This window comes from Protopterus annectens, chromosome 8.part1 (genome assembly GCF_019279795.1).
Source record: "Protopterus annectens isolate FY-2018-M chromosome 8.part1, PAN1.0, whole genome shotgun sequence".
Lineage (NCBI taxonomy): Eukaryota > Metazoa > Chordata > Ceratodontiformes > Protopteridae > Protopterus > Protopterus annectens.
Genome location: NC_056742.1, coordinates 447,683,351 through 447,709,275, shown reverse-complemented (window position 1 = coordinate 447,709,275; position 25,925 = coordinate 447,683,351).

The window sequence follows — 25,925 nt, the reverse complement described above, 5'->3', positions numbered from 1 at the left end:
AATGTTTGCATGCGAAAGATTAAGTAGATTATAAGTGATGTATAATGTTTGCAACTGGAAGTGTGTCAGTATGGTTTTTGATGTAAAATGCTTGCAACTAGGATTGTGCTGCTGTGGTTTGTTTTCATTTATATAAAAGTATGATTGCCTGTGTAGTAAGTGATGGTTTAATGAAGATGTTTCTTGATAAAAAAGCAGGAATTTAATATTTTATGTAATATTGCTTAGGTTATCAATATATATGAAGTATAATGTTTGTTGCATTAATATAGTTTGATTACTTTTATATGAATGTAAATTTGCCTGTCACAAGCGATAATTCAATAAAGGTGTTTGAAAAAAAAAGAGCTGAAAAAGGAGACATCAAGTTGTGTGTGTGTGTGTGTGTGTGTGTGTGTGTGTGTGTGTGTGTGTGTGTGTGTGTGTGTGTGTGTGTGTGAGTGTGCGTGTGTGAATGAGCATCGTGTGTTGGTGAGTGAATGAGAAGAGATGCCTATTCTAACACAATGCAGCTGAGCTGGCACCACTGTTAACTACCCCCAGGAAGTGCTGATCTGCATTTGTGGTTATAAATAGCAATTCAGAGACATGCAAATTAGCTAATAATGAGATCTTTCTTCACTGTAACTAATGTGTCTGTGACCTATAAAATACCGCATCATGAAAACAGGGCAGTATTACTGCAGTCCTTAACATGAGCAGTGGAGTTCTGTATGAATCCTCTGCATACTCATGCTACATTGTAACAAATCCTCCACTAATCTTGCAAATATCCTGCAATATGACTTCAAGCAGCTAGATTCATGCACCAGTTCTAATCAACCAATCATTAAAACATCTGAATGTGAAATGATGTTCTTTGGTACACAACAATTGCCACCAAAATATCTCCATCATATAATCAAAGATTTGCAAGAAAATCATTTGCCCATGGTTGACCATCTCCTATGAATATTTAGATCCTAGCCTAGCCCTTAGACTTCATTTTTCTATCAACATGTATTAATGCTTTTGGTAAACTCAAACTAAGTTATAAACTATCACATTTGCTCTTACCAACTGCATAACAAGCGATAGCAAGAAACAGGTAAACAGAAAACATCAAAAGTAGGGAATTCAACTGCCAGAATTTTATTATAAAAGTTTAAGCTCTTTCATTATCAAAATAAAAATTAGACTATGACCTTTACCCTCATAACTTTTTTTCATTCAATATCCATCTTCTCCAAACAACTGAAACTGAATTATTCTCATTTGCACTCTTAGATGGCACATTCAGTCACCATTGCAAACTATTAAAAATATTTAAATGGCTTCCAGTAGAAGATAGAGCAATTCACTGCTTAATATGCTTCTTTGCAGAATTGTTAATCTCTTATACTGTTTCTCACTCTAAAACCTTGTAGTCATTAAGGAATAGTGATGCATACTAACAGGCTCATCATGAGATACAAGACCCTTGATACGACCACCATTTGGAAATCAACTGGTGAAGAGGAACTTTGAAAACTAGTCGCAGCCATGTGGGCTTACCTTCCTGCAGACATTAGAAAAGAAATTATTATAAAGGCCTTCCAAAATAAACTAAAACACCTACTGAATTCTCACTCTTACTCTTACTTCAAAGACACTGTAAGAGAGGGATATTACATTCATCTTAGCATTAAAGCCATACCTATAACTTAAATTCATAACTATGTTGTTATGAGGTTGCTGCTTACAGATGTACGTTTGAAAATACAATTAATATTGTTTTTCTCTGGTGCTGTTCATTTGGCAAAAGTGTTTCTCTTTTCTCTAAGACCCTTTTTGTAGTTTATATTTTGTATCGGCATATCTCTAATATATGCTGAGTTGTACACTTAGATGGACTGTTTCTATATATCTCACTGAGCTGATTGCTTATGTCAATTACTTTGCCGTTTTGCACTTTAAATTTTGTTTACAGTGTAATGTTTGTTTATTTACCTACAGCTCTTCTGCAGACTGAGTAACCCACTTATCTAGTTAAAAAAATGAAATAAATAAAACAATACAAAATATTTATATGTTTATTATAATTTACAAGTAATTTAAAATATTATAAAATGGTTCCATGCATGAGATGGAACATCTGAGGAACACTACATGTGGTCTGAACTTTAACAAAAATATGATAATAGAACAATTAAATATCTTGGTGTGGAGCCAAACAGTATGATGGTCAGCAAAGTCTTGAGTTGTAAATTTCATGAAAGACATTGCTGCAAATAACTTTCTGCATGCATAAAGTCCCCAAGGCCCATGTTTACTGCAGGCAGTTTTAAGCTCCATTTAATGAATACAAGATTGCACAATGATTGAAATAAACAAAACAATGTTTAGTATTTGTTACTTAGGAGTACAATATTTAAATTACCAAGACGCTGAGAGAAGGAGGGAGCCACTTTTGAGATTTTAAGCGTTTTTTTCTCTGTTTATTTGCTAAGTTTTTCTGCATAGCTGCCTAGCTTGAGCATTTTCTGGCTTGTTAAACTTGATTTCTGTATTAGTAGCTGTATTTAGAGCACAACCAAAAGCTGTTTGCTGAACTTCCTGTTTGCACTTAATTTTAAATCGTTTTTTTCTTAAAACTTGCATATTTTCTGTCCTTGACCTAGCACTCTTGTGTGGGGTCATTTACTGCACTGTTATAACTTAATATTACTTGTGAACCTCTGCTATCTCTGTAAAAAACAAAAACAAAAAAAATCTTGCTTTTTTCCCACTTTTCTGAGAGTTAAAAAAGTTCAGTTACAGGCTTGCTGTTCCTGAACTGTTTGAAAGTTTCTGTGAGGCCATTTTTGCTTGGGCTGAAGGAGGGTCTCTCTGTTGATCAGTGGCAGTGACTAACATTGAGCAGCTTCCCTGCCCCCCGTAGAGGTGGTTGCTGACTTGAAACTGTAGTTTTAGTTTCCCTTTTGGGTGTATTCCTGCTTCTTTCCAGCCCCTGCTATCAAGCACGCTTTAACGTGCTTTAGCGCGATTTAGCGCGGAGTTGCCACTAGAGCAGCATCGGGCAGCGCCGGTTAAACAAGGTTAAACTCTTTCTGGCTCCAGAAAGTCTGTTCTTCCATTTTTCCCTTAGAACTGCTCTGTTAGGAACCTAAACAGTTTACACCTACACTAAAAAGTGCAGCACTTGTTCCAAATAGCTTTTTCTTCTCAAAAAGCTCAGCACTTGTCTTATAAGCATATCCCCTGTCTTATAAGCATTCTCTTTGCAGGTCAAGCACTCCTATATTATACAAATCTCTCACTAGCAAAACCCCCCAGGAGTGCCCACTTCCCTGCTAAGCCCACTACTTTTCTGTCTCATACCAACTCATAATTCTTTCTAGCATGTCGAAGGGTCAGATGCTGGCGTCCTCTCCTGCCCAGTTGGTGAATCTGGGAGTTCTGAGACAATGTTACAATTGCCTCATGTACACAGACAACCCTCTCCTCCTCCCACGTAACACTAACACTTGTGAGAGATGCAGCTATTTAGCCAGACTGGAGGATGAGCTCTCTCAACTCAGGACTGGCAAGACCAGGCAGGAGGAGAAGGCAACTACACACACCACAATACCAGTCTCACATAACTCAACCACACCACTGAATCAAACACATAAACACACTAAGACATACTCGGAGGCTCTGAGAAAAACTTTACCTAAACAGCAGAGGCCTCCAAAGCAGACACCCAAGCAACTGCAAACTCAATACACCACACAAACAACACATAAACAACAAAATCAGTGTGCAAAGCAGTCACTGCCCTTAAGGCCAAATACAACACCAAACATACTTGTCATAGGTGACTCCATAGTCAGACACACTGGCGTCCGCTCACCAGACTGAGTAAGGAGAAGGTCACAGTAAGCTGCCTGTCGGGCACTAGAATCCGCCACATAACGCAAGCACTCAGGTCTCTCAACAGCAGGTACAAGTACGACTCAGTCATTGTCCACGCTGGTGTCAACGACCTGAGACGTACCTCCTTGGACTACATGAAAAGAGACATTGAGGAGCTCTCTGATTATGTAGCCCAGGCAGGTATGACCCTGACCTTGAGCAGTATCTTACCTTCACCTAGAATGATGCCACAATACAGTGATAAGATGATCAGCTTTAATAATTGGCTTAAATTCTGGTGTCATTCAAAGGGGATCCAATGTCTGTCTGCCTGGGATGACATGCTGGACAAGCCATGCTGCTTCGCAAGGGACGGCTTGCACCTGTCAGCCCTAGGCTTCCGGATATTGGCAAAGGCTCTTGCCACCCCCATAGTGCCTTTTTTAGGCAAGGCTCAAATTCTAAACCTACCACCCTAGAACACAAAAAAGTAAAAAAACTAAGGTTAATGCTGCTCAATGCCAGAAGTCTCAATCTCAAGATGCACGCACTCGAGGCCCTTCTCAGTATGGAGAACATTGATGTCTGTGCTGTGACAGAAACCTGGTTCAAGGCTCCTGAGAGCACCCCAGCACTATCAGGTTTCACCTCATATCATGCGTTCCGGCCCCAAAATCCGGACAACACCAAGAAAGGAGGGGGGTGTCCATATTCATAAAGGACACCCACACCTCAAGGTTGGTGGCAACGCACGATGCATCGGAGACCATCCAGGTGCAATTAACCATAGGCAAGACTGCTCTGCAATTTGTAGCATGTTACAGGCCACCCTCTCAAACTCAGGAACCTCACATGGCCTTCCTGAAAACATTGGAGGGGATAAATGTATCTCCAAACACCATCATACTAGGTGACTTCAACTACCCTAATATAGACTGGGAACACTACTCAAGCCCAAACACTCTAGCCCAAAGGTTCCTGGAGTTCATAAACTCAAATGCCATGGAACAACTAGTCACCATCCCCACAAGAGGAGAAAACATACTTGATCTCATCATCACGAACATGGGATCACAATGTTCAACACCGGAAGTATACCCCTCACTGGTGAGATCAGATCATAAACTAATCTCGCTGGAGGTCCTTATCCCGCCCCCACCTGAAATAAAAAAGACCACAGTGAAAAACTTCTTAAAAGCCGACTTTACACTTCTAAAAACTAGTGTGGTCTCCTTTAAGGCCCCTGAGCCAGTGGTAAACATTACTCAAACCACTGTATCACTTACAAATGCCTTCTACCAGCACCTACAGGACTGCATGGATCAGGCAATCCCAAACAAAACTAAGACTCTTTGTACCAAAGGCAAGCGTCCAGTCTGGTGGACCCCAGCCATAAACAAGCTCTACAACAAAAGGAGGAAGCTACTACAAGATAGAGCAAAATCCTTGAATGGTAAGACACCTTTGATCATTATAAGTAAAAAACTAAGAGCTCTCATAAAATCATCCAAGGCAAATTTTGAGAGAAAAATCGCCAAGGGCTCAAAAGACAATCATAAGGCCTTCTTTAGCTATGTTAGAAACCTAGGAGGAAACTCCCAGATATGCTCAGAATTAGTTCAAAATGATGTGAAGATTACTGAACCTACACACATTGCCAACATACTGGCTGACAGGTTCAGTGCAAACTTCTCCCCCCCCCCAAAAGGAGAGATATCTATACCAGAGGATTGTAGCCCCCAAAACATCTCCAACGCCCAGGTGAGAACTGCTCTCTCCAAAGCAAAAAACACAGCATCCATGGGACCGGATGGTGTCCCCGGCTGTGTGCTCCACGAACTCAATGAGGAATTAAACCCGCAGTTAGGACAGCTGTTTAATCTTAGCCTCACCTCAGGATATGTACCCAAGGAGTGGCGCCGGCGACTGTGGTCCCACTTCACAAGGGCGGTGCCTCCACCGACCCTGGAAATTACCGTCCCATTAGCTTGACAAGCCTTATCTGCAAAGCCATGGAGAGGATCATAATGGAACTCATAAATAAAGACATAGGGAACTTGCAGACTTTGGATCCAACCCAGTTTGGCTTTGTCAAAGGCAGATCATGCCTTTTAAACTTGGTTGACTTTTTCGAGACAGTCACCAAGGCCATTGATGAGGGAAAGGCAGTCCATACAGCCTACCTTGACCTGGCAAAGGCCTTCGACACAATACCCCACTCAGGTATCATCGAAAAACTCATCAGCTTGAATGTAAACCCATACATCACAAGATAGGTTGCAAACTGGCTAAGTGACAGAACCCACAGGGTCAGAGTTGCTGTAGCCATGTCAGACTCAAAGCCTGTCACAAGTGGTGTCCCACAGGGCTCAGTCCTGGGTCCACTCTTGTTCGGCATCTACTTTTCTGAAGTACAAGCAAACGCAGGAGGGTTATGGCTGACAAAGTTTGCAGATGACTGCAAACTGGGCGCCATAGTCGAAAACACATCTGACACAGATATCCTTCAGAAAGGCCTCACAGAAATGGATAACTGGTGCCAGAGCCATGGCCTAAAGTTAAATGCCAAGAAATGCATAGTCATACCCTTCGGGAAAAACAAGGTTACCCCTAGCTACCATATAGGTGGCAATCCACTGAGCACAGAAGAAGTCATCAGGGATCTGGGGACCCAGGTTGACAGTAGCCTTCGCTTTGACACTCATGTTGCTAAAGTAGTTAGGAAAACCTTCTACATTGCCCACCTGATCATGAAGGGATTCACATCTAGATCAAGGGAGGTCATCGTCCCCCTGTACTCATCACTCATTAGACCTATGATTGAGTACAATGCCCCATTCGGAATGTATCTGACCCGACACCTGCAGCAGCTGGAAAGGCCCCAAAAGTTCCTCACCAAAAGGATAAAGGGTCTCAAAAATATGTCTTATGCTGCCCGACTGAAAGAACACCAGCTCTATTCAGTCTCATACCGCTTGCTCAGAGGTGACCTGTGCCTGACATATAAGGCCATGTCAAAACCTGATTTGATGAATATGCTTCACCTCAAAAAATCTAGATCCCTCAGAACCACAAGGGCAGGAGACTTAAACCTTGACACGGTTATTAATAGAACGTGCTGGAGGGACAGATTCATCACCCAGAGACTCCCTATGCTGTGGAACAAAATCCCAGTACATGTGAGGCAGAGCACCTCGCTGGCCTTGTTCAAGAGGAATCTTGACCAATGGATGGGAGATCGCAGATATACCCCAGGGATTACTTCAGTGTCACTGCTTGACAGAGGCACAGCAAAATAATAGGCATAGTTTTATTCAAACTAAAGGGGTGGCAAAAGCCAAATAACTATGGGCTAGGCTTATAAATGCCCTTGGGCAGATAGCCTAGTATGAACCTATGAACCTAAGATTATAATGAGAGTTTCTGAAGTAAAAAAAAGAAAAAAACATGAATGAAACTGTGTATTGAGTGCAAATTATTCCCAAACCTCCCTAGTTCTAGACATCTGGAATAAATGAGGGAATATAAACTTATTCCGTAGGTCAATGATAAAGTTAATATAAACATGATACTTCTGATACATTTAAAGGAATGAAAAAAAGTATTACATTGTAAGAAACTATGCAGAAGCAAGTAGTTGGTTTAAACAGTTCATATTAAACAACTGCAGATTTGTTTGCTTCAAATATGGATTGTATTAAATTTTCTAGGAAATGTCCACTATTTCTATTTAAAAGAAATTCTAGCTACTCATGTTTATCAAACACTTTAATCCCTAGTGCTGGTGAAATTGCACAATGGGTCTTTTTTCTAACTATAAATGCACGTTTTGTGTTTTGGGTAACATTTGAAGCCTGCATCAAGAAATACTGTTTTTATTTTAAATGGCAAACATTTTACCTCAGAGAATTTCATCACCTGTAATGACACTTTTGTAAACATTCCTACTGTTTATACTGCTATGAAACCATACCCAGTGACACTGCTTAGACAGGTGCAGAAAAGAGCTGTCATCAATAAACATGAAGGAAATCCATTTGTATGCGTTTTTCAAAATGCAAATTTGCTAAATTCAGTTGCTTGAAAAGAATGAAGGAATAATTATCATAAAATGAATGCACTTGAATGTTTTTATGGAGACACATGTTTTTTTTCTGATGCAACATTACTGGTATACAGTTTCTATTTTTAAACAAAAATGCATTGAATGACCACATAAGACTTCCCAGTTCCTTAAGTGAAGTAGAGTGAATTAAGTAAAGGAGATTTATAGAACTGTACATAAGACATGCTTTTGCTTTTTGTTATGTAATACTTGAAGGGTATAAGCAGTTGTCCTGTATCAAGCTATGTATACGTTTTCAATATGGTAACAGTCGCACTGACTCATTACCTAAATAACACAGTGAATACTTTTGAAGTAACACAGGTACTCAAAGGTATCATCACCTAAGCACAGTCAGCCAAATCAGTGTATCCAAGCAGTCTTAAGCTCAAAAATCATACACACACAAAAAAATAAATAAATAATAGAAAATGGCACCTAACTAAAATAAATATGATACTATATAACAACAACAATCACTTTATTGCAGGGGTGCAAGGCCCCAGCACTCCCTTAGTTATATAATTATAATTCTGAGATTTTTGTAACTTGTAGAAAGAAAAAATGCACTTTAATGTGCATTTCTGTTTTGTCTTTTCTATACTTAATAATGACCTTGGAATGGTAACAGTTACATGAATAGATAAAGGGAAGGCTCATACAGCAGAAACACCTACAGCCAAATACAATGAAAACAAAATTACTGCTAACAAAACAAAACCAAGCAAACTGAAAATTGAAAGAGAGCTGCTTATACTAAGGCAATGAGCATAGTGTTCTCATAATTCTACAGCTGTATTTATTATTTTGCATTAAAGTTAAATGCTTACTGGGATTGCATATGGGTCATTTTTGGGGGAAGCGCTGATACTTTCCAAAATATGATAAGGAATGTCTATAAATCTTCTTGCTACTAATATGGTACAAGTACGGTCCCCTATTGTTGAAACATCTATTCAGTGGAGTAGAAAGAGAAAGATTTTTTTGTGTTGTAACATACTGGCCCTCATATTGCTAAACAGGCACATGAAATCATGTTTTAAATGTCATCATTCATGACTCCATCTCACCTCATACCTTCCCCTTAAATGTAAAACCCCAAGAAAATGTTAAAACAATCAAACCATCCACCACATTTCAAAATTTACCATTTTTACTTCTTAAATAACCTATATATTTTCCTAAGTATCATAACATATAGTATTTACCATTTCTGTTTATTTTCCAAAATATCAAATATAACTACAGGGAACATGCCTGTGAGTGAACATATGGATGACACAGAGATGTAGATGAATAGTCAATAACCTTTAATTATTCATGGTAAATGTTATTCATTGTTAGAGCCCAAAGCATTATATTTACAATTTGATTATTAATGGATACTTGGTTTATAGGTTCATAAGATCATTGTTGTGTACTAGGCTAATGGCTACAAGGGCCTTTTTAAGCCTGGCCATGCATCCCAAATCTCTGACAAGTGCTGGTACCCTTGATAAGTTTAAGCAGGGGACTGGGAGAAAAAACACTGACAAGCAAGGTCCTGGAAAATGAACCATTTACAGGCCTGCCTGTGTCTATTAGAAACATAGGTGCCAACTATCCATTTGCCAATATTACACTTGAATTGAGTTAGGGAGGAATTCTGCTTCACAAGGATAAGGACCCTATTCCAGAGAAGGGGTAGTCTCTGGGATACATACTTGTCTCTCTAGCACTTCCAATTTATATCACAGGCAAGGTCTAAGCCCTTAGAGTGGGTAATTCTGGTGCTGTTTGTTTTGCGAATATGCAGGAAGTCCATCAGCGTGGGGTCTGACAATGCCTTATATGCCATGCATAGATCTCCTTCAACAGCCTGTAGGAAACAGAATACAGGGCTTTGAGGTGATCTGCATAGGACATGTTACTTATACCCTGTATTATAGGTTCATAGGTGTATACTAGGCTAATGGCCTTGGAGCCTTTACAAGCCTAACACATAGGATTACCCTGGCATCATGCCACCCAACCTTAGTTCCGAGTGCTTATGTCAAGTAGAGCCACTGGAGTGATCCCGGGGTTGAATTTTCAATTTTCTATCCACTCATCAAAATTTCTCATGAAGAGGCCAGTGAGGTGCTCTGTTTGACATGTATGGGAAGTCTATTCCATAGCATGGGCAGTCTCTGGGTTATGAACCTGTCCCTCCAGCATGTTCTGTTGATTGTGGTAATGAGGTAGAGGTCTCTGGCATGTGTGGTGTGGATGGATTGGGATTTCTTTAGGTGTAGCATTTCTAACAGCGCTGGGTCAGACATGACTTTGTATGTCAAGCAGAGATCACCTCTAAGTAGGTGATATGAGACAGAGAATAATTAGAGTTTTTTGAGTCTGTCCATATATGACAACTGTTTAAGGCCTAGGATTATCTTTGTGAGGTACTTTTGAGGCCTCTCCAGTTGTTGCAGGTGTCTAGTGAGGTACATGCTAAGTGGGGCATTGTACTTGATGACTGGCCTAATGAGGGAAGAGTAGAGGGAGACAATGACCTCTTTCTTCCTGGATGAAAAACCCTTAGTAATGAGATGTGCCACATGGAAGGACGTTCTGACCACAGTGGCAATGTGGTGGTCAAAAGTGAGGTTGCTCTCAACCTGTGTTCCCACATCTCTTATAATGCCTTCTGTGTTCAGTGGACTACCATCGATGTGGTAATTCATGGGAACTGGGTTTTTCCCAAAGGGGATGATAACACATTTTTTCCCATTGAGCTTAAGGCCACAGTTTTGACATCAGTCGTTGGTCTCAGTGAGGCCTTTCTGTAGAATGTCAACATCACTTGGGGAGTTAATAATAGCTCCCAACTTGCAATCATCTGTGAACTTTGTCAGCCAGAGTCCCTTTGTGTTGGCCTGGACTTCAGAGAAGTAGATACCAAACAGGAGAGAACCCAGGACTGAACTCTGTGGGACTCCACTCGTGACTGGTTGGCAGTCTGACTTGGAGTCAGCTACTTTTGTACTGTGGGTTCTATCTGTAGCCAGTTTGCAACTCACCTAGTGATATATGGGTTGATGCCTAGCTTAGTGAGTTTTTCTATGATTCCTGAGTGGGGAATTGTATCAAAGGTCTTGGCCAGATCAAGGTAGGCTGTATGAACCACCTTGCTTCATCCACTGCACTGGTGACTGACTCAAAGAAGTTGACCAGGTTGATCAGTCATGATCTACCCTCCAGAAAACCAAACTTTGTGGGATCCAGAGTTTGGAGAGTCCCTATATCCTTGTTTATTAGGTCCATGATGATGTGTTCCATAGTTTTGCATATCAGACTTGTAGGGCTAATGGGGAAATCGTTCCCAGGGTCTGTAATCACTTCTCCTTTGTGGAGAGGGGTGACTGTAGCAGTGCACCATTTAGTAGGGACAAAGCCTGAGGTAAGGCTGTGGTTGAACAGGGCACACAGGTGAGGTACCAGTTCACTCTGCAGTTCATGTATAACACAGCCAGGGATATTGTCAGGTCCCATAGAAGCTATATTCCTGGCCTTGGACAGTGCTGTTTTAACCTGTGCAGCAGTAATACTGGGTGCCTGGCAATCTACTGGTATTGTGATGGGTCCTTTGGGGGGAGAGAGGGGTAAAGTTGGCACTGAATCTGCCAGCCAGTATACTGGCAATACCTGTTGGCTCAGTATAGGAGGTACCATTGTTCAGTAGCTCAGAGCAAATCTGGGTATCACCGTTGAGATTCTTTACATAACTATAGAAGGCCTTGTGGTTGTCTTTACTATCTGCTGCCATCCTGTTTTCATAGCTAGCTTTAGAGGATTTGATGAGGGATCTCAACTTTTTGTTGAGGCTGATAAGGGAGTTTTTCCAGTCTTGGGACTTCACCTTATTCCGCATCGGTTTCCTCCTTCTGTTGTAGAGTTTGTTTATGGCAAGGGACCACCAGATTGGCTTCCTTTTTTTGGAGGAGAACATCTTGGTTCTATTGGGTATGGCAAGATCCATGTATTTGTGTACATGTTCGTACAGTGCATTGGTGTATGATTTCGGCAGTCATGCAACTATTCTACATTTGCATGGGTGTTGTGAAGTTAGCCACCTCTGTTTTTAGGAGCCCAAAGTTAGCTTTGGAGAAGTTTTTCATGGTGGTTACCTTTGCGGGGGTGGGGGTGGGAGGGATGTGTATTTCCAAGGTGATTAGTTTGTGGTCAGATCTAACCAGAGAGGCAGAGGAGTTGACTATTGGTGTAGAACAATGGTTGCCCATGTTAATAATGACCAGGTCAATGATGCTGCTACCTCTAGTGGGGGTAAGAATTAGCTGGTCCAGGGCATTGGAATTAATGAAATCAAGGAAATGTTGGGCAAGTGCATTGGTACATGAGTAGTTTCCCAGTTAATGCAGGGGTAGTTGAAGTCGTCCAGTATGAGAGTGTTAGGTTGGACCCTAATATTTTCCATGGTGCTTAGGAATGTGGAGTGTGAGACTTGGAACATGGTTGGGGACCTATAGCAGGCTACGACCTGAATCACTTACCCAATGTTAGCTGCACCTGAAGTATCTCTGATGCGTTATGTTGGGCTACCAGTCTGGTGGTGTGCGCATCCTTTATGAATATGGAAACACCACCATCTTTGGAGCTTCGGTCCAAGTTAGTTCTGGGACTGAAAGGTGTGGAATGAGTTACAGCCTGGCAGTGCAGGGGTGCTGTTGCTGCTTTAAATCAGGTCTCTGTTACAGCACAGGTATAAATGACTGGGAATACAACATACACAGTTTTTTGGTTCTGAATAAGGTGTTCGAAAACGTACTGTTAGTGTTAAGCATTAATAAACTGCTCCAGTGTTTTGGATACTTGATTCCGGTCTCATTCCCTTATTTGGTTCTCCATTGCGAACTATTGTGTGTGGTTACAGTTATTTTTTGCTCGCTTTTCCATCTCTTTGCTGGTCTCTGTTACAGCACAAATGTTGATGTTCTCCATTTTGAGGAGTGCTTTGAATTAGTGCGTTTTGAGATTTAGACTTCTAGCATTGAGCAGCATGACCCTCAGACTGCATTTGTTTGTAGCTGTTATGGTGGTAATTTGATCTTTGGAACACTGCCTAAAAAAAGGCACTATATGGGTTGGCAAGAGCCTTGGCCAGTATCCGGAAGCCCAGGGGTGACAGATGCAGGCCATCTCTGGCAAAGCATCAAGGTCTGTCAATCATGTCATCCCAGGCAGACAGATACTGGATCCCCTTAGAATGATACCAGAAACGTAGCCAGTTGTTGAAATTAATCATTTTCTGCTTGTACTGTGGTATAATTCTGGGTGATGGTAGGATGCTGCTCAGAACTAGGGTCATACTCGCCTGGGCTACATAATATGATCGCTCCTCCATGTCTCTTTTCCTGTAGTCCAGGGAGGTATGTCTGAGGACATTCACACCCACATGTACAATGACAGAGTCATATTTGTACCTGTTGTTGAGGAACTTGAATGCATGCATTATGTGGTGGATCCTGGCACCTGACAGGCAGCTGACTGTTACTTTCTCCTTATTCAACTTAGTGAGTGGGACATCTGTGTGTCTCACTATCGGGTCACCTATGAATAGTGTGTTGGGCATGCTGTTTTACCTAATGGGCTTTGGTTGAGTGGCACACTGTTAGGAGAGTTATGTGTCTCTTGATTAGTGTTGTGTTGTGGTGGACGATTGTGTTTTTGCCTTGGACATCTCTGCTGTTTGGGTAGATTTTTATTGAGAATCTCCATAAAGGTGGGTGTGTGGTTTGTGTTGTTATGCGAAGGCAGTGCTAGTGTATGTTCTGGAGGGCTATGTGTTTCATATAGTGTGGTGCAAGTGCTGACTTTCTTCTCTTGACCAGCTATTTCAGTCTTGGCTGGAGAGTGTGTGGCTTCCAATTGGATATATAAGTGCATCTCTTGCAAGCCTGAGTGTTGGGATGTAAGAGCAGAGGGTCTTCAGTGTACATGAGGCAGTTGCTACATTGCCTCAGGATGCCCAAGTTCAACAGGTTAATAGAAAAAAGCACAGGGAACTGACCTTTAGACATGCCTGCAAGGGTGGGCATTAATAATAAGTACTGGAGCTGTTTCCTTGTAGAAAGTTTAGTGCTGGTAGCACTTTGTGTGCTACAGTAATTGCTACAAGAAGTCTGGTAAAGTGCTAGACTAATAAGCTAGTAAAAGTGCAGGAGAGGAGAGAATTAGCAGATCTAAGGGAAAAAATTGAAGAGCAGACTTTGACACTGCTTAGAAGCTTACAAACAGTCCCGGATACAACAAATCTGTACTTGGACTAGACCAGTTACAGGAAAGGTGGGAAACAAGTGCAAATGCAGGCTTTTAATCCAGAAAGTTGAAAGAGATGGAAAAAAACTGCTCAAACGGCCAATAAACTACAATTTCTGGGCCAGAAACCACTCCTCTTGTGGTAGATAAGCAACCTAGTGCTTACCATTCCCACTGATATGCTAGAAGATTTCCCTCCGACAAAGAAAGGCATGGGGGGCTCAAAAGCTTACAAACAGCCCTGGATACAGCAAATCTGTATCTGGACTAGACTAGTTACAGGAAAGGTGGGAAACAAGTGCAAACAAGGGCTTTTAAACCAGAAAGTTGAAAGAGATGGAAAAACTGCCCAAACGGCAAATAAACTACAATTTCTGGGCCAGAAACCACTCATCTTGTGGTAGATAGGCTACCTAGTGCTTACCACTCCCACTGATATGCTAGAAGGCTTATCTCCAACACAGAAAGGCTTGGGGGGGCTCAAAAGCTTACAAACAGTCCTGGATATAGCAAATCTGTATCTGGACTAGACTAGTTACAAGAAAGGTGGGAAACAAGTGCAAACAAGGGCTTTTAAACCAGAAAGTTGAAAGTGATGGAAAAAACTGCCCAAACAGCCAATAAACTACAATTTCTGGGCCAGAAACCACTCATCTTGTGGTAGATAGGCTACCTAGTGCTTACCACTCCCACTGATATGCTAGAAGGCTTATCTCCAACACAGAAAGGCTTGGGGGGCTCAAAAGCTTACAAACAGTCCTAGATACAGCAAATCTGTGTCTGGATTAGACTAATTGCAGGAAAGGCAGGAAACAATATTAGAATTTTTTTTCCTTTATTGATTAGCCTCTGTTAACATTCTAATTGCTGGACGTGCCTGGTTACATACATACCAATACTATATGGCACATAGTACTCAATGATAAGTCTGATGAATGTTCAGTACAGTGGAACAATGATCTCCTTGGACCTAGATGCCATACCTTTGTTTATAAATTGCACAACACAGAATGATTTCCTCACGGCAGTAGGTATGTGATGGTCAAAGGCCAGATTACTATCTATTGTTGTCCCCAAGTCCCTGACCACTGGGCTGACTCTCAGGGGTGTGAAGTCAATATAATAGTTACCAGGGGTGGATGAATTCTCAAAGGATGCATTTCTTGGCATTTAGTTTTTAGTCCATGGCACTGACACAAGTTTTGTCAGCCCTTCCTGGAGAACATTAGTGTCAGTGGAGGATTCTATGACTGCTCTTAATTTGCAATCATCTGCAAATTTAGTTAGCCAGAGATTCTTCACATTGGCCTTGACTTCAAAGAAGTAAATGCCAAAACGGAGTGATCCTAGGGCCAATACCTGAGGGACTCTGCTAATGAATGGCCTGTTTATAGATGTGAACTCCCCAGTTCTAACTTCCTAGGTCCTGTCTGTTGGCCAGCTGGCCATCCACTGGGAGACATAAGGGTTTACAGCTAACCCCTCGAGTCTGTCAATGATGCCCAAGTGGGGTATTCTGTCAAATGCTTTGGCCAGGTCAACATAGGTAATTTGACCAATTTTACCCTCATCCATTGCTTTGGTGATGTTCTTAAAGAAGTCCACCAGGTTTAGTGAGCATGATCTGCCCTTGACAAAACCAAACTGGGTTGAGTCTAGTGTTTGGTGGTTTCCTAGGCCATTATTGAAATGATCTGATCTTGACAAAACCAATCTGATTTGAGTCTAGTGTTTGGTGGTTTCCTAGGCCATTATTGAAATGATCTGCCCATGACAAAAAAACAAACTGGGTTGAGTCTAGTGTTTGGTGTTTTCCTAGGCCATTATTGAAATGATCTGATCTTGACAAAACCAAACTGAGTTGAGTCTAGTGTTTGGTGGTTTACTAGGCCATTATTGATAATTTCCATGATTATTCTTTCCATGGCTTTAGATATGAGACCACAAGCTTTCTCACAGACTAGACATATTCATACAAGACATGGGGTGTTTGGTACATCCAAATAACTGCAACTAACTGCTTGGATAACAGAACTGTAACACATTTTAGGAACATATCTTTTGAGGATGTGCAGCAGATACTAAAGGAGGCAAGAAAACCTGCTATTAGAAAATCATATGTTAGTAGATAGAAAAGATGTTCTAGTTGGTGCCAAGACAAGAACCAGATGCTTTTTTAAGACTATTGTTATTCTGGCTCTGTGTTTTATGTGTGAGTTATTATCCCCTGGCTTGTCTTACTTCTGCAACAAGGTACACTTGTTGGTAATTTCAACATGTCTGCCCATGGATCCCCCACACTTCAAAGCAATCTGATAAGAAAGTGTTTTGAAAGGGATGTTATATATGAAGCTTCCTAGGAACAGGCAGATCCTCATTGGTATCTTAATTTTGTCCTGGGAAAAGTAATTCTTGCTCTATATGAACCATCTCAATAGACTGATTTGAAGGTGTTAATAACCATGCTACTGAAACTTCAGCAAGAAGAATATCTAAATCACAAGCTCTTATGGTGTGTCAACCTGATCTCATTTTCCACTAAAATATAACTTCCATAAGTATTAGTCCTTCTTTTATCCCTAAAAGTCTTATCCAAGTTTACTTGAGTGAAGCCGTCCATCTTCCTGTCTTCTTTCTGGAACCTCAAAATGAGAAAGAAAGAATACTCCATTCCTTTGATGTCCACTGACAACTCAGATGTACTAGCTTGACATTTTAGGAACTCTGATCAGTTAAGAAGAAAGGAAAACCTGTGTCAAAGAGATTATATTTCCAAATTGGTGTCTCATGCTATTTAGTACATTTTTTATACTCACAATGACAAGGCAATTCCAGGTAGGGTCATGACTCATTCTACCAGGGACTTGGCTTCATAGTGGCATTTTGGAAAGGTTATATTCTAGAAGCAGACAGCAGTATCTTGGTACTTTGTGCATGCCTCTACAAAACTCTATAAGCTAGATTTCTTCTCTAGGCTTAGGATAGGCTTTGCTAGGACCATTCTCCAGGGGATCTGGAACCTTTCCACTTTCTACTTTGTTCAAGCTATGTTACTGTATCCATATAGCTTAGACAACTGCAGCAGTGATCCATATGGTGGAAACAATCCGGTTATGTAAAGCAACTTACCATAATAATCACTGTTGCAGTAGCCACTCCCTCCCATACTCCCCATTTTTGTATCTTTTGACTGCCAAGGCAAGAACTTCTAATTTTATTGTCCTAGCATTGACCTTTTCAGCTCAGTTTGAGCTGACTAACTGATTCTGTAGGTGGAAGGTGGCCTTGAAGCTCTGGAAGCTGTCTAGCTGTAATACCCTTAGAAGGCTACAATCTCTATAGCCAAGACTACTGCAGCAGTGATCATGCAAACATCTACTGTTATGGTGAGTTTACTTACACAGCTGTACTTTCTCTTTCTAGTCCACACTAATATTTGTTCAGATGGTGCACTTATCACACCTGCAAGGGTCACATTTTTATTTCATTATTTATGTATTATTTATTTAATTAGTGAGTTAGATTAATTGGCCATTTTCATTACAAACCTCACAAATGCAAAGTTCACTAGAGATCTGTTTACAAATATAGTATAACTATAGTACATCACAGTATATGTATTTTTTAACCTATTTCTTGAGTGTGTAAGGCCACTTGAAAAGGCAGTATATATATATATATATATATATATATATATATATATATATATATATATAAATAAGCTTAAAGGAATGCATAAGGTAGAAGAAACATAAGGCATATAGGTAACAAAATAAAACCAAGTAGTGAGCATATTAAGATTGCTACACTTTGCTGTGAGGGAAAGGTTAGTTTGCTTTTTATTTGTTGTATTTTGTATTACTTTGTTGCCTTTTTTATGTTTTGAATACTGTGATTTGTTTTCTTTACCTAGTGTTTTACTTGTATTCTGCATTTAATTGCACATTAAAACTTGAAAAGAGACCACAGGTCTGTCTCTTGTGAGTCAGGCATAATTTTTTTACCTTTAAACAGGATACACTGGATGATAGAAAGGACGCTGCTCGTACGAGTTATAAAATTTTATTCCACTTCTGACATGTAACACGAAACTGTCAACAAGGTTAAGCGCTTTCAACTGAAATATTCAGTCTTCATCAGAACAATGTATGCATGAATACATTCAGTATATATAGTGACTGTTACTTACTAATTTCAAAATTTTTTAAAGAGGCCATGTAAAACTTGCAATACACATGAATTAAAATACTAACTGATACTAACATCTATTGTTAAAACAAACCTTACTTTACAACATAATGAAACAAAAAACATATTGATTGTTGAAATAAAATTAATATTAATATTGTATGAATATATAATTACAATATATATAACCAAGTATATAACCATATATTCAACAATACTATATAAATATAAATATATACTAAAATTGACTGCCTACTTTAATAAGATGAATAAATGGTTTAATTAATACTGAGATGTGTTATACAATCTGTCAACAAATGTACTTAACTAAGATGCTTATTAATGGATGGGTGAATGTATTAATAAATTCATAGATATAATCATGGAAAATTCATAGCAAATCAAACATGATAAATAAATACATTAAAAAATGCACAAATAAGCTAAAATATTGATATAAATACATGGTATAAAATCTATAGTGTAAAAATCAATCTGACATGAAAAGAATGCAACATAGGAAACACCTCTCATCCAACTTCAAGGAAGGGTTTGATGCTTATATAATCATTTAGTCCTGGATATCTAGTGGCATCTGTTCTTATCTGCCATATACTTTCTTTAAGTGCCAATTGTGCTTTCCAGTTACCTGTATAAATAGTTTCATTGACTTGATCTATAATGCTGAACAAAAAATTATGTTGTTCCCCTTTGTCCATAATGTGTCTGTATAGGGCATTATTTTTATCCTTCCTGCGTATTTTATAAAGGTGTTCATAAATACGCTTCTTTAGCATCCTTTCCGTCTTCCCTATATAGAATGCGGTGCAAACCTTGCATTTCGCTATATATACAATTTGTTTACTATTGCAATTTCCACCCAAGCATCTAATTTCCGTATGGTTGATATCACTTAATCAAAATTTATCCATAGTGTTAATATATGAACATCGGTTGCAAGATCCACATTTAACACTTGCTTTAGTACTTCTCTTAGACTTACCACTTTTGTTATCTGTATGTTCTAACTTCCTTTTTAAATTAGGTGCCACCTTATACACAATAACTGGTTGTTTACCTAAAATCTGTCCCAGGTTGTTGGATGTAATAACATACCAATGTCTAAATAATATTTCTTTGATATAATGTACATGAGGAGAGTATGTTAAAATACATACTCTGTTAAAATTATTTGTCTCATCTCTTCTAAAATCTCTTACTGGCTCCTGGACTCCTAACAATGATTTGTATATATGTCCCCATTCTGAGATAACAAATTGGGTAATATCCTTAAGTAGCTTGTCTGGATAGCCTCTGTTTTTAAACATGGAGTATAACATGTTAATGTCTTGTTCCATCACTTCCTTAGTTGATGACATCCTTGCTATCCTTATACATTGTCCTTTGACTACATTTTTAAACATAAATGGTGGATGATTACTATCATATTGTATGTAGTCATTAGAAAATGTAGGTTTCCTATAAATTTGTGATGCATATCCTGTCTCTGTATTACTTATATATGTATCAAGATATGCTATTCCTTTTTTATTGTAACTATAAGTGAATTTAAAAAAATCCATTGTATTGTTAAGAAATGTAATAAATTCACCTATCGTATCCTCAGGGCCTTTCCATATAACAAACAAATCGTCTAAATATCTGGTGTAAAATACAACATGGATGTAATGTGTACTCTTGAATAAAAATTAATTTTCCCATTCTAGCATAACCATATTTGCAAAAATCGGTGCGCAAGATGCTCCCATAGCGACACCCGTTTTCTGCCTAAAAAACTCTCCTTGAAAAGTGATGTAGTTATAGTCAAGAACTAGAGACATCATTTCAGTTATTACATATATTTTATCCCAACTATACCCTAAATATTTTTTGAGACTGTTAGTAAAAAATTCTAATCCTGTCTCTTTAGGTATACAGGTATAGAGATCAACTACATCTATGGTAATCAAAAAGTAGTCTGGATTCCATTTATCCGTAGTAAGATTATTCAAAAAACTCCATGAGTCTTTCATAATATGGGGTACAGCTTTATATATGTGTTTTGTCCATGTATCAATAAGTACACCAATGTTGTATGTTTTAGACTTGGAACCAGAAACGATTGGTCTGTAAGGTGGATCTTCCAGAGACTTATGTACTTTAGGTATACCTACGATTCTGGCTAATATAGGATAATCTGTTTTAAGAAAGGTATAAATCTCGTTATTAATTCTATTATCTATTAAATATTCTTCCAAAATGAGATCTATTCTTTTGTATCCTATGTTAATTTCATTTAAAGAAATAACTTCATAATTTCCTGAATCATATAGCAAATTGTGGATTTTATTATTATAGTCAAATGTGTAACTAATTACTATTCCACCCCCTTTATCAGGTTTCATAATGCGGATTTCCTTGTTCTGTATAATATTATTTAAACACTTTCTTTCTTTCTGTGTTAAATTATCACTGTAACTATAATTTTCACATACGTTTCTATGTATATCATGATTTAACCAATATATATCTTTGTTCACCATCCTTTCATAATTACTAACTAAATGATTACTAGCAGGTACATAAGTACTTTTTTTCTTCAACTTAACAGGTAATTTAATATTATCTTTGTCTTGTGTAGAATCAAATTGTATGGCTAAATTAAGTCTCCTACAATACATCTTGATCTCTTTGATGGTGTCTACTAAATTAATACCTACCGTAGGTATAAACTTCATTCCTTTACTCATCAAATGGAAAAATTCTTGTTCTATAACTATATCAGTATAGTTGTATACCTTAAGTCCATTATAAGTGGTCACTATCTGTTGTACATTTTCTACTTGATCGTGATCCTGACAAAAACTACTGTCTTCTTGTGGAACCTGAACTATCTGATTGATGTTTATATCAGTTCCTTCCATAAAAAAATTGTCTTCATCACGGCAAGTATGTAACCTAGTGTTACTTTTCTGATCACAATTAGAATAGAATGTATGGATGGAAGTTGAAATACAAGAAGATACTACATCTGAAACTATTCAATGAGTTAATTCCATTTGTTGTGGGGGTTGTTGTACTTCGGGGCAGGAAAAAATCCCCCCCCCGAAAATTTTCTTCTTTATTAGTACTTCTACTTCGATCTCTATAATGTATTTTCTCAGTATATAAATTATCTCTCCTGTCCGCTGGCCATACATAAGCTCTGTTGTACTCATAAGCTTCTATGTCCCTAACTAATTTTCTATTTTTTCTCTCAAAAATGTTTTTAACCTTATCTTGTGTGATGTCAAACTGTTTATAATATAAATCTTTCCATTTATCAAAATCACGATGCTTAGTGATAATTTCATTCATACATTCAACCTCATTACCCAAACTAATCATCTTTTCATCATTGTATTTAATTAATGTCCTAAGATATAATAAACCAAAACTATCAAGCAGTTCATTAAATTCTTTTTTCATTTCTTTATTATAGTTAATACCCAAAGGTAACTTGAAAAATCTAATACCCTTAGGTACTACTTTAGTGTTGAGACATTTAGATAAGTAGGCAATGTCTATTTTAGTATTTTTATACTGTAACAATTTCTTACTAAAACTGAAAATCATCTCTCTCAAACTATTTTGTTTAAAATGTGTAATATTAACATTCACACTCTGTTCCCTATTAAAACCACAATCAAAATTAAAATCATCACCTAAAAATTGGTTAATTATTTCATTATGTATATGGTCACCCACACTGTCATTTAAATTACTTTCTTTATATTCTTTACGTTCAAACATTCGTTTTTTTGTCCTTAATAGGACTAGACATGTGTGTAACAGTACCTTTCTTTTCACCAATATCTTTGCGTTTGGCATTACAATACTGCTTAACAACTTGTCGTTCCTTAGGTCTTGCTCCCATTTTAATGTTGTTATAATCCCTTTCTTTACGATTGCGTTGAAAGCTAAAGTCAAAGGTGAAATCTTCATTTGGGGAAAGTAAATAAAGTCTTTTGTTAAATGTTTGTCTTTGATGGCTCATAGATGAATGTAAACTGTTGTTTAAATCATCTGCACATAGATTAGGCATATCTATGCAAGTGTCGTTATGCTGGTAAATAACTGAATTGTCCTTCAATAATAACGGAAATTCGGTATCCGGTGTATGAACCAACAATCTGTTCTTATTAGAATTGGTTCTTTTCGTCTTGTGACAAACTTGTTCATTCTGAGTTGTATTAAAATCATCAATGCACTTTGGACTGACATCTACGTGCGTAGGACTAACACCATTCAAGTTAGCGTGAGTTTGGTGAAGTCCTGTTTCGCTGTGGTTACTTTCCAAAGAGCTTGTGGGTTTCTTGCATTCCGACAGAAAATCTGTAAACATGGAAAGTAACTTCTGTACCTCCGTCTGCAAAGCAGTAACATCCGCTCGAAGTTGTACCAATTCACCACTCGACAATGAAGCTGGTGTTCCTTCCTCATAACCGGCCATATCCTTACCACTTCTGACTCGATAGTACGCTGGATAACACAACTATGTAACTTTAAACAGGATACACTGGATGATAGAAAGGACGCTGCTCGTACGAGTTATAAAATTTTATTCCACTTCTGACATGTAACATGAAACTGTCAACAAGGTTAAGCGCTTTCAACTGAAATAATCAGTCTTTATCAGAACAATGTATGCATGAATACATTCAGTATATATAGTGACTGTTACTTACTAATTTCAAAAATTGCGCCAAAACTTTTAAAGAGGCTGTGTAAATCTTGCAATTCACATGAATTAAAATACTAACTGATACTAACATCTATTGTTAGTATCAGTTAGTATTTTAATTCATGTGCATTGCAAGTTTTACATGGCCTCTTTAAAAGTTTTGGCGCAATTTTTGAAATTAGTAAGTAACAGTCACTATATATACTGAATGTATTCATGCATACATTGTTCTGATGAAGACTGAATATTTCAGTTGAAAGCGCTTAACCTTGTTGACAGTTTCGTATTACATGTCAGAAGTGGAATAAAATTTTATAACTCGTACGAGCAGCGTCCTTTCTATCATCCAGTGTATCCTGTTTAAAGTTACATAGTTGTGTTATCCAGTGTACTATCGAGTCAGAAGTGGTAAGGATATGGCCGGTTGTGAGGAAGGAACACCAGCTTCATTGTCGAGTGGTGAATTGGTACAACTTCGAGTGGATGTTACTGCTATGCAGATGGAGGTACAGAAGTTACTTTCCATATTTACAGATTTTCTGTCGGAATGCAAGAAACCCGCAAGCTCTTTGGAAAGTAACCACAGCGAAACGGGACTACACCAAACTCACGCTAACTTGAATGGTGTTAGTCCTACGCACGTAGATGTCAGTCCGAAGTGCACTGATGATTTTAATACAACTCAGAATGAACAAGTTTGTCACAAGACAAAAAGAACCAATTCTAATAAGAACAGAGTGTTGGTTCATACACCGGATACCGAATTTCCGTTATTATTGAAGGACAATTCAGTTATTTACCAGCATAACGACACTTGCATAGATATGCCTAATCTATGTGCAGATGATTTAAACAACAGTTTACATTCATCTATGAGCCATCAAAGACAAACATTTAACAAAAGACTTTATTTACTTTCCCCAAATGAAGATTTCACCTTTGACTTTAGCTTTCAACGCAATCGTAAAGAAAGGGATTATAACAACATTAAAATGGGAGCAAGACCTAAGGAACGACAAGTTGTTAAGCAGTATTGTAACGCCAAATGCAAAGATATTGGTGAAAAGAAAGGTACTGTTACACACATGTCTAGTCCTATTAAGGACAAAAAAACGAATGTTTGAACGTAAAGAATATAAAGAAAGTAATTTAAATGACAGTGTGGGTGACCATATACATAATGAAATAATTAACACATTTTTAGGTGATGATTTTAATTTTGATTGTGGTTTTAATAGGGAACAGAGTGTGAATGTTAATATTACACATTTTAAACAAAATAGTTTGAGAGAGATGATTTTCAGTTTTAGTAAGAAATTGTTACAGTATAAAAATACTAAAATAGACATTGCCTACTTATCTAAATGTCTCAACACTAAAGTAGTACCTAAGGGTATTAGATTTTTCAAGTTACCTTTGGGTATTAACTATAATACAGAAATGAAAAAAGAATTTAATGAACTGTTTGATAGTTTTGGTTTATTATATCTTAGGACATTAATCAAATACAATGATGAAAAGATGATTAGTTTGGGTAATGAGGTTGAATGTATGAATGAAATTATCACTAAGCATCGTGATTTTGATAAATGGAAAGATTTATATTATAAACAGTTTGACATCACACAAGATAAGGTTAAAAACATTTTTGAGAGAAAAAATAGAAAATTAGTTAGGGACATAGAAGCTTATGAGTACAACAGAGCTTATGTATGGCCAGCGGAAAGGAGAGATAATTTATATACTGAGAAAATACATTATAGAGATCGAAGTAGAAGTACTAATAAAGAAGAACATTTTCGGTGGGGGGGGGATTTTTTCCTGCCCCGAAGTACAACAACCCCCACAACAAATGGAATTAACTCATCGAATAGTTTCAGATGTAATATCTTCTTGTATTTCAACTTCCGTCCATACATTCTATTCTAATTGTGATCAGAAAAGTAACACTAGGTTACATACTTGCCGTGATGAAGACAATTTTTTTATGGAAGGAACTGATATAAACATCAATCAGATAGTTCAGGTTCCACAAGAAGACAGTAGTTTTTGTCAGGATCACGATCAAGTAGAAAATGTACAACAGATAGTGACCACTTATAATGGACTTAAGGTATACAACTATACTGATATAGTTATAGAACAAGAATTTTTCCATTTGATGAGTAAAGGAATGAAGTTTATACCTACGGTAGGTATTAATTTAAAGAGATCAAGATGTATTGTAGGAGACTTAATTTAGCCATACAATTTGATTCTACACAAGACAAAGATAATATTAAATTACCTGTTAAGTTGAAGAAAAAAAGTACTTATGTACCTGCTAGTAATCAATTAGTTAGTAATTATGAAAGGATGGTGAACAAAGATATATATTGGTTAAATCATGATATACATAGAAACGTATGTGGAAATTATAGTTACAGTGATAATTTAACACAGAAAGAAAGAAAGTGTTTAAATAATATTATACAGAACAAGGAAATCCGCATTATGAAACCTGATAAAGGGGGTGGAATAGTAATTAGTTACACATTTGACTATAATAATAAAATCCACAATTTGCTATATGATTCAGGAAATTATGAAGTTATTTCTTTAAATGAAATTAACATAGGATACAAAAGAATTGATCTCATTTTGGAAGAATATTTAATAGATAATAGAATTACTAATGAGATTTATACCTTTCTTAAAACAGATTATCCTATATTAGCCAAAATAGTAGGTATACCTAAAGTACATAAGTCTCTGGAAGAT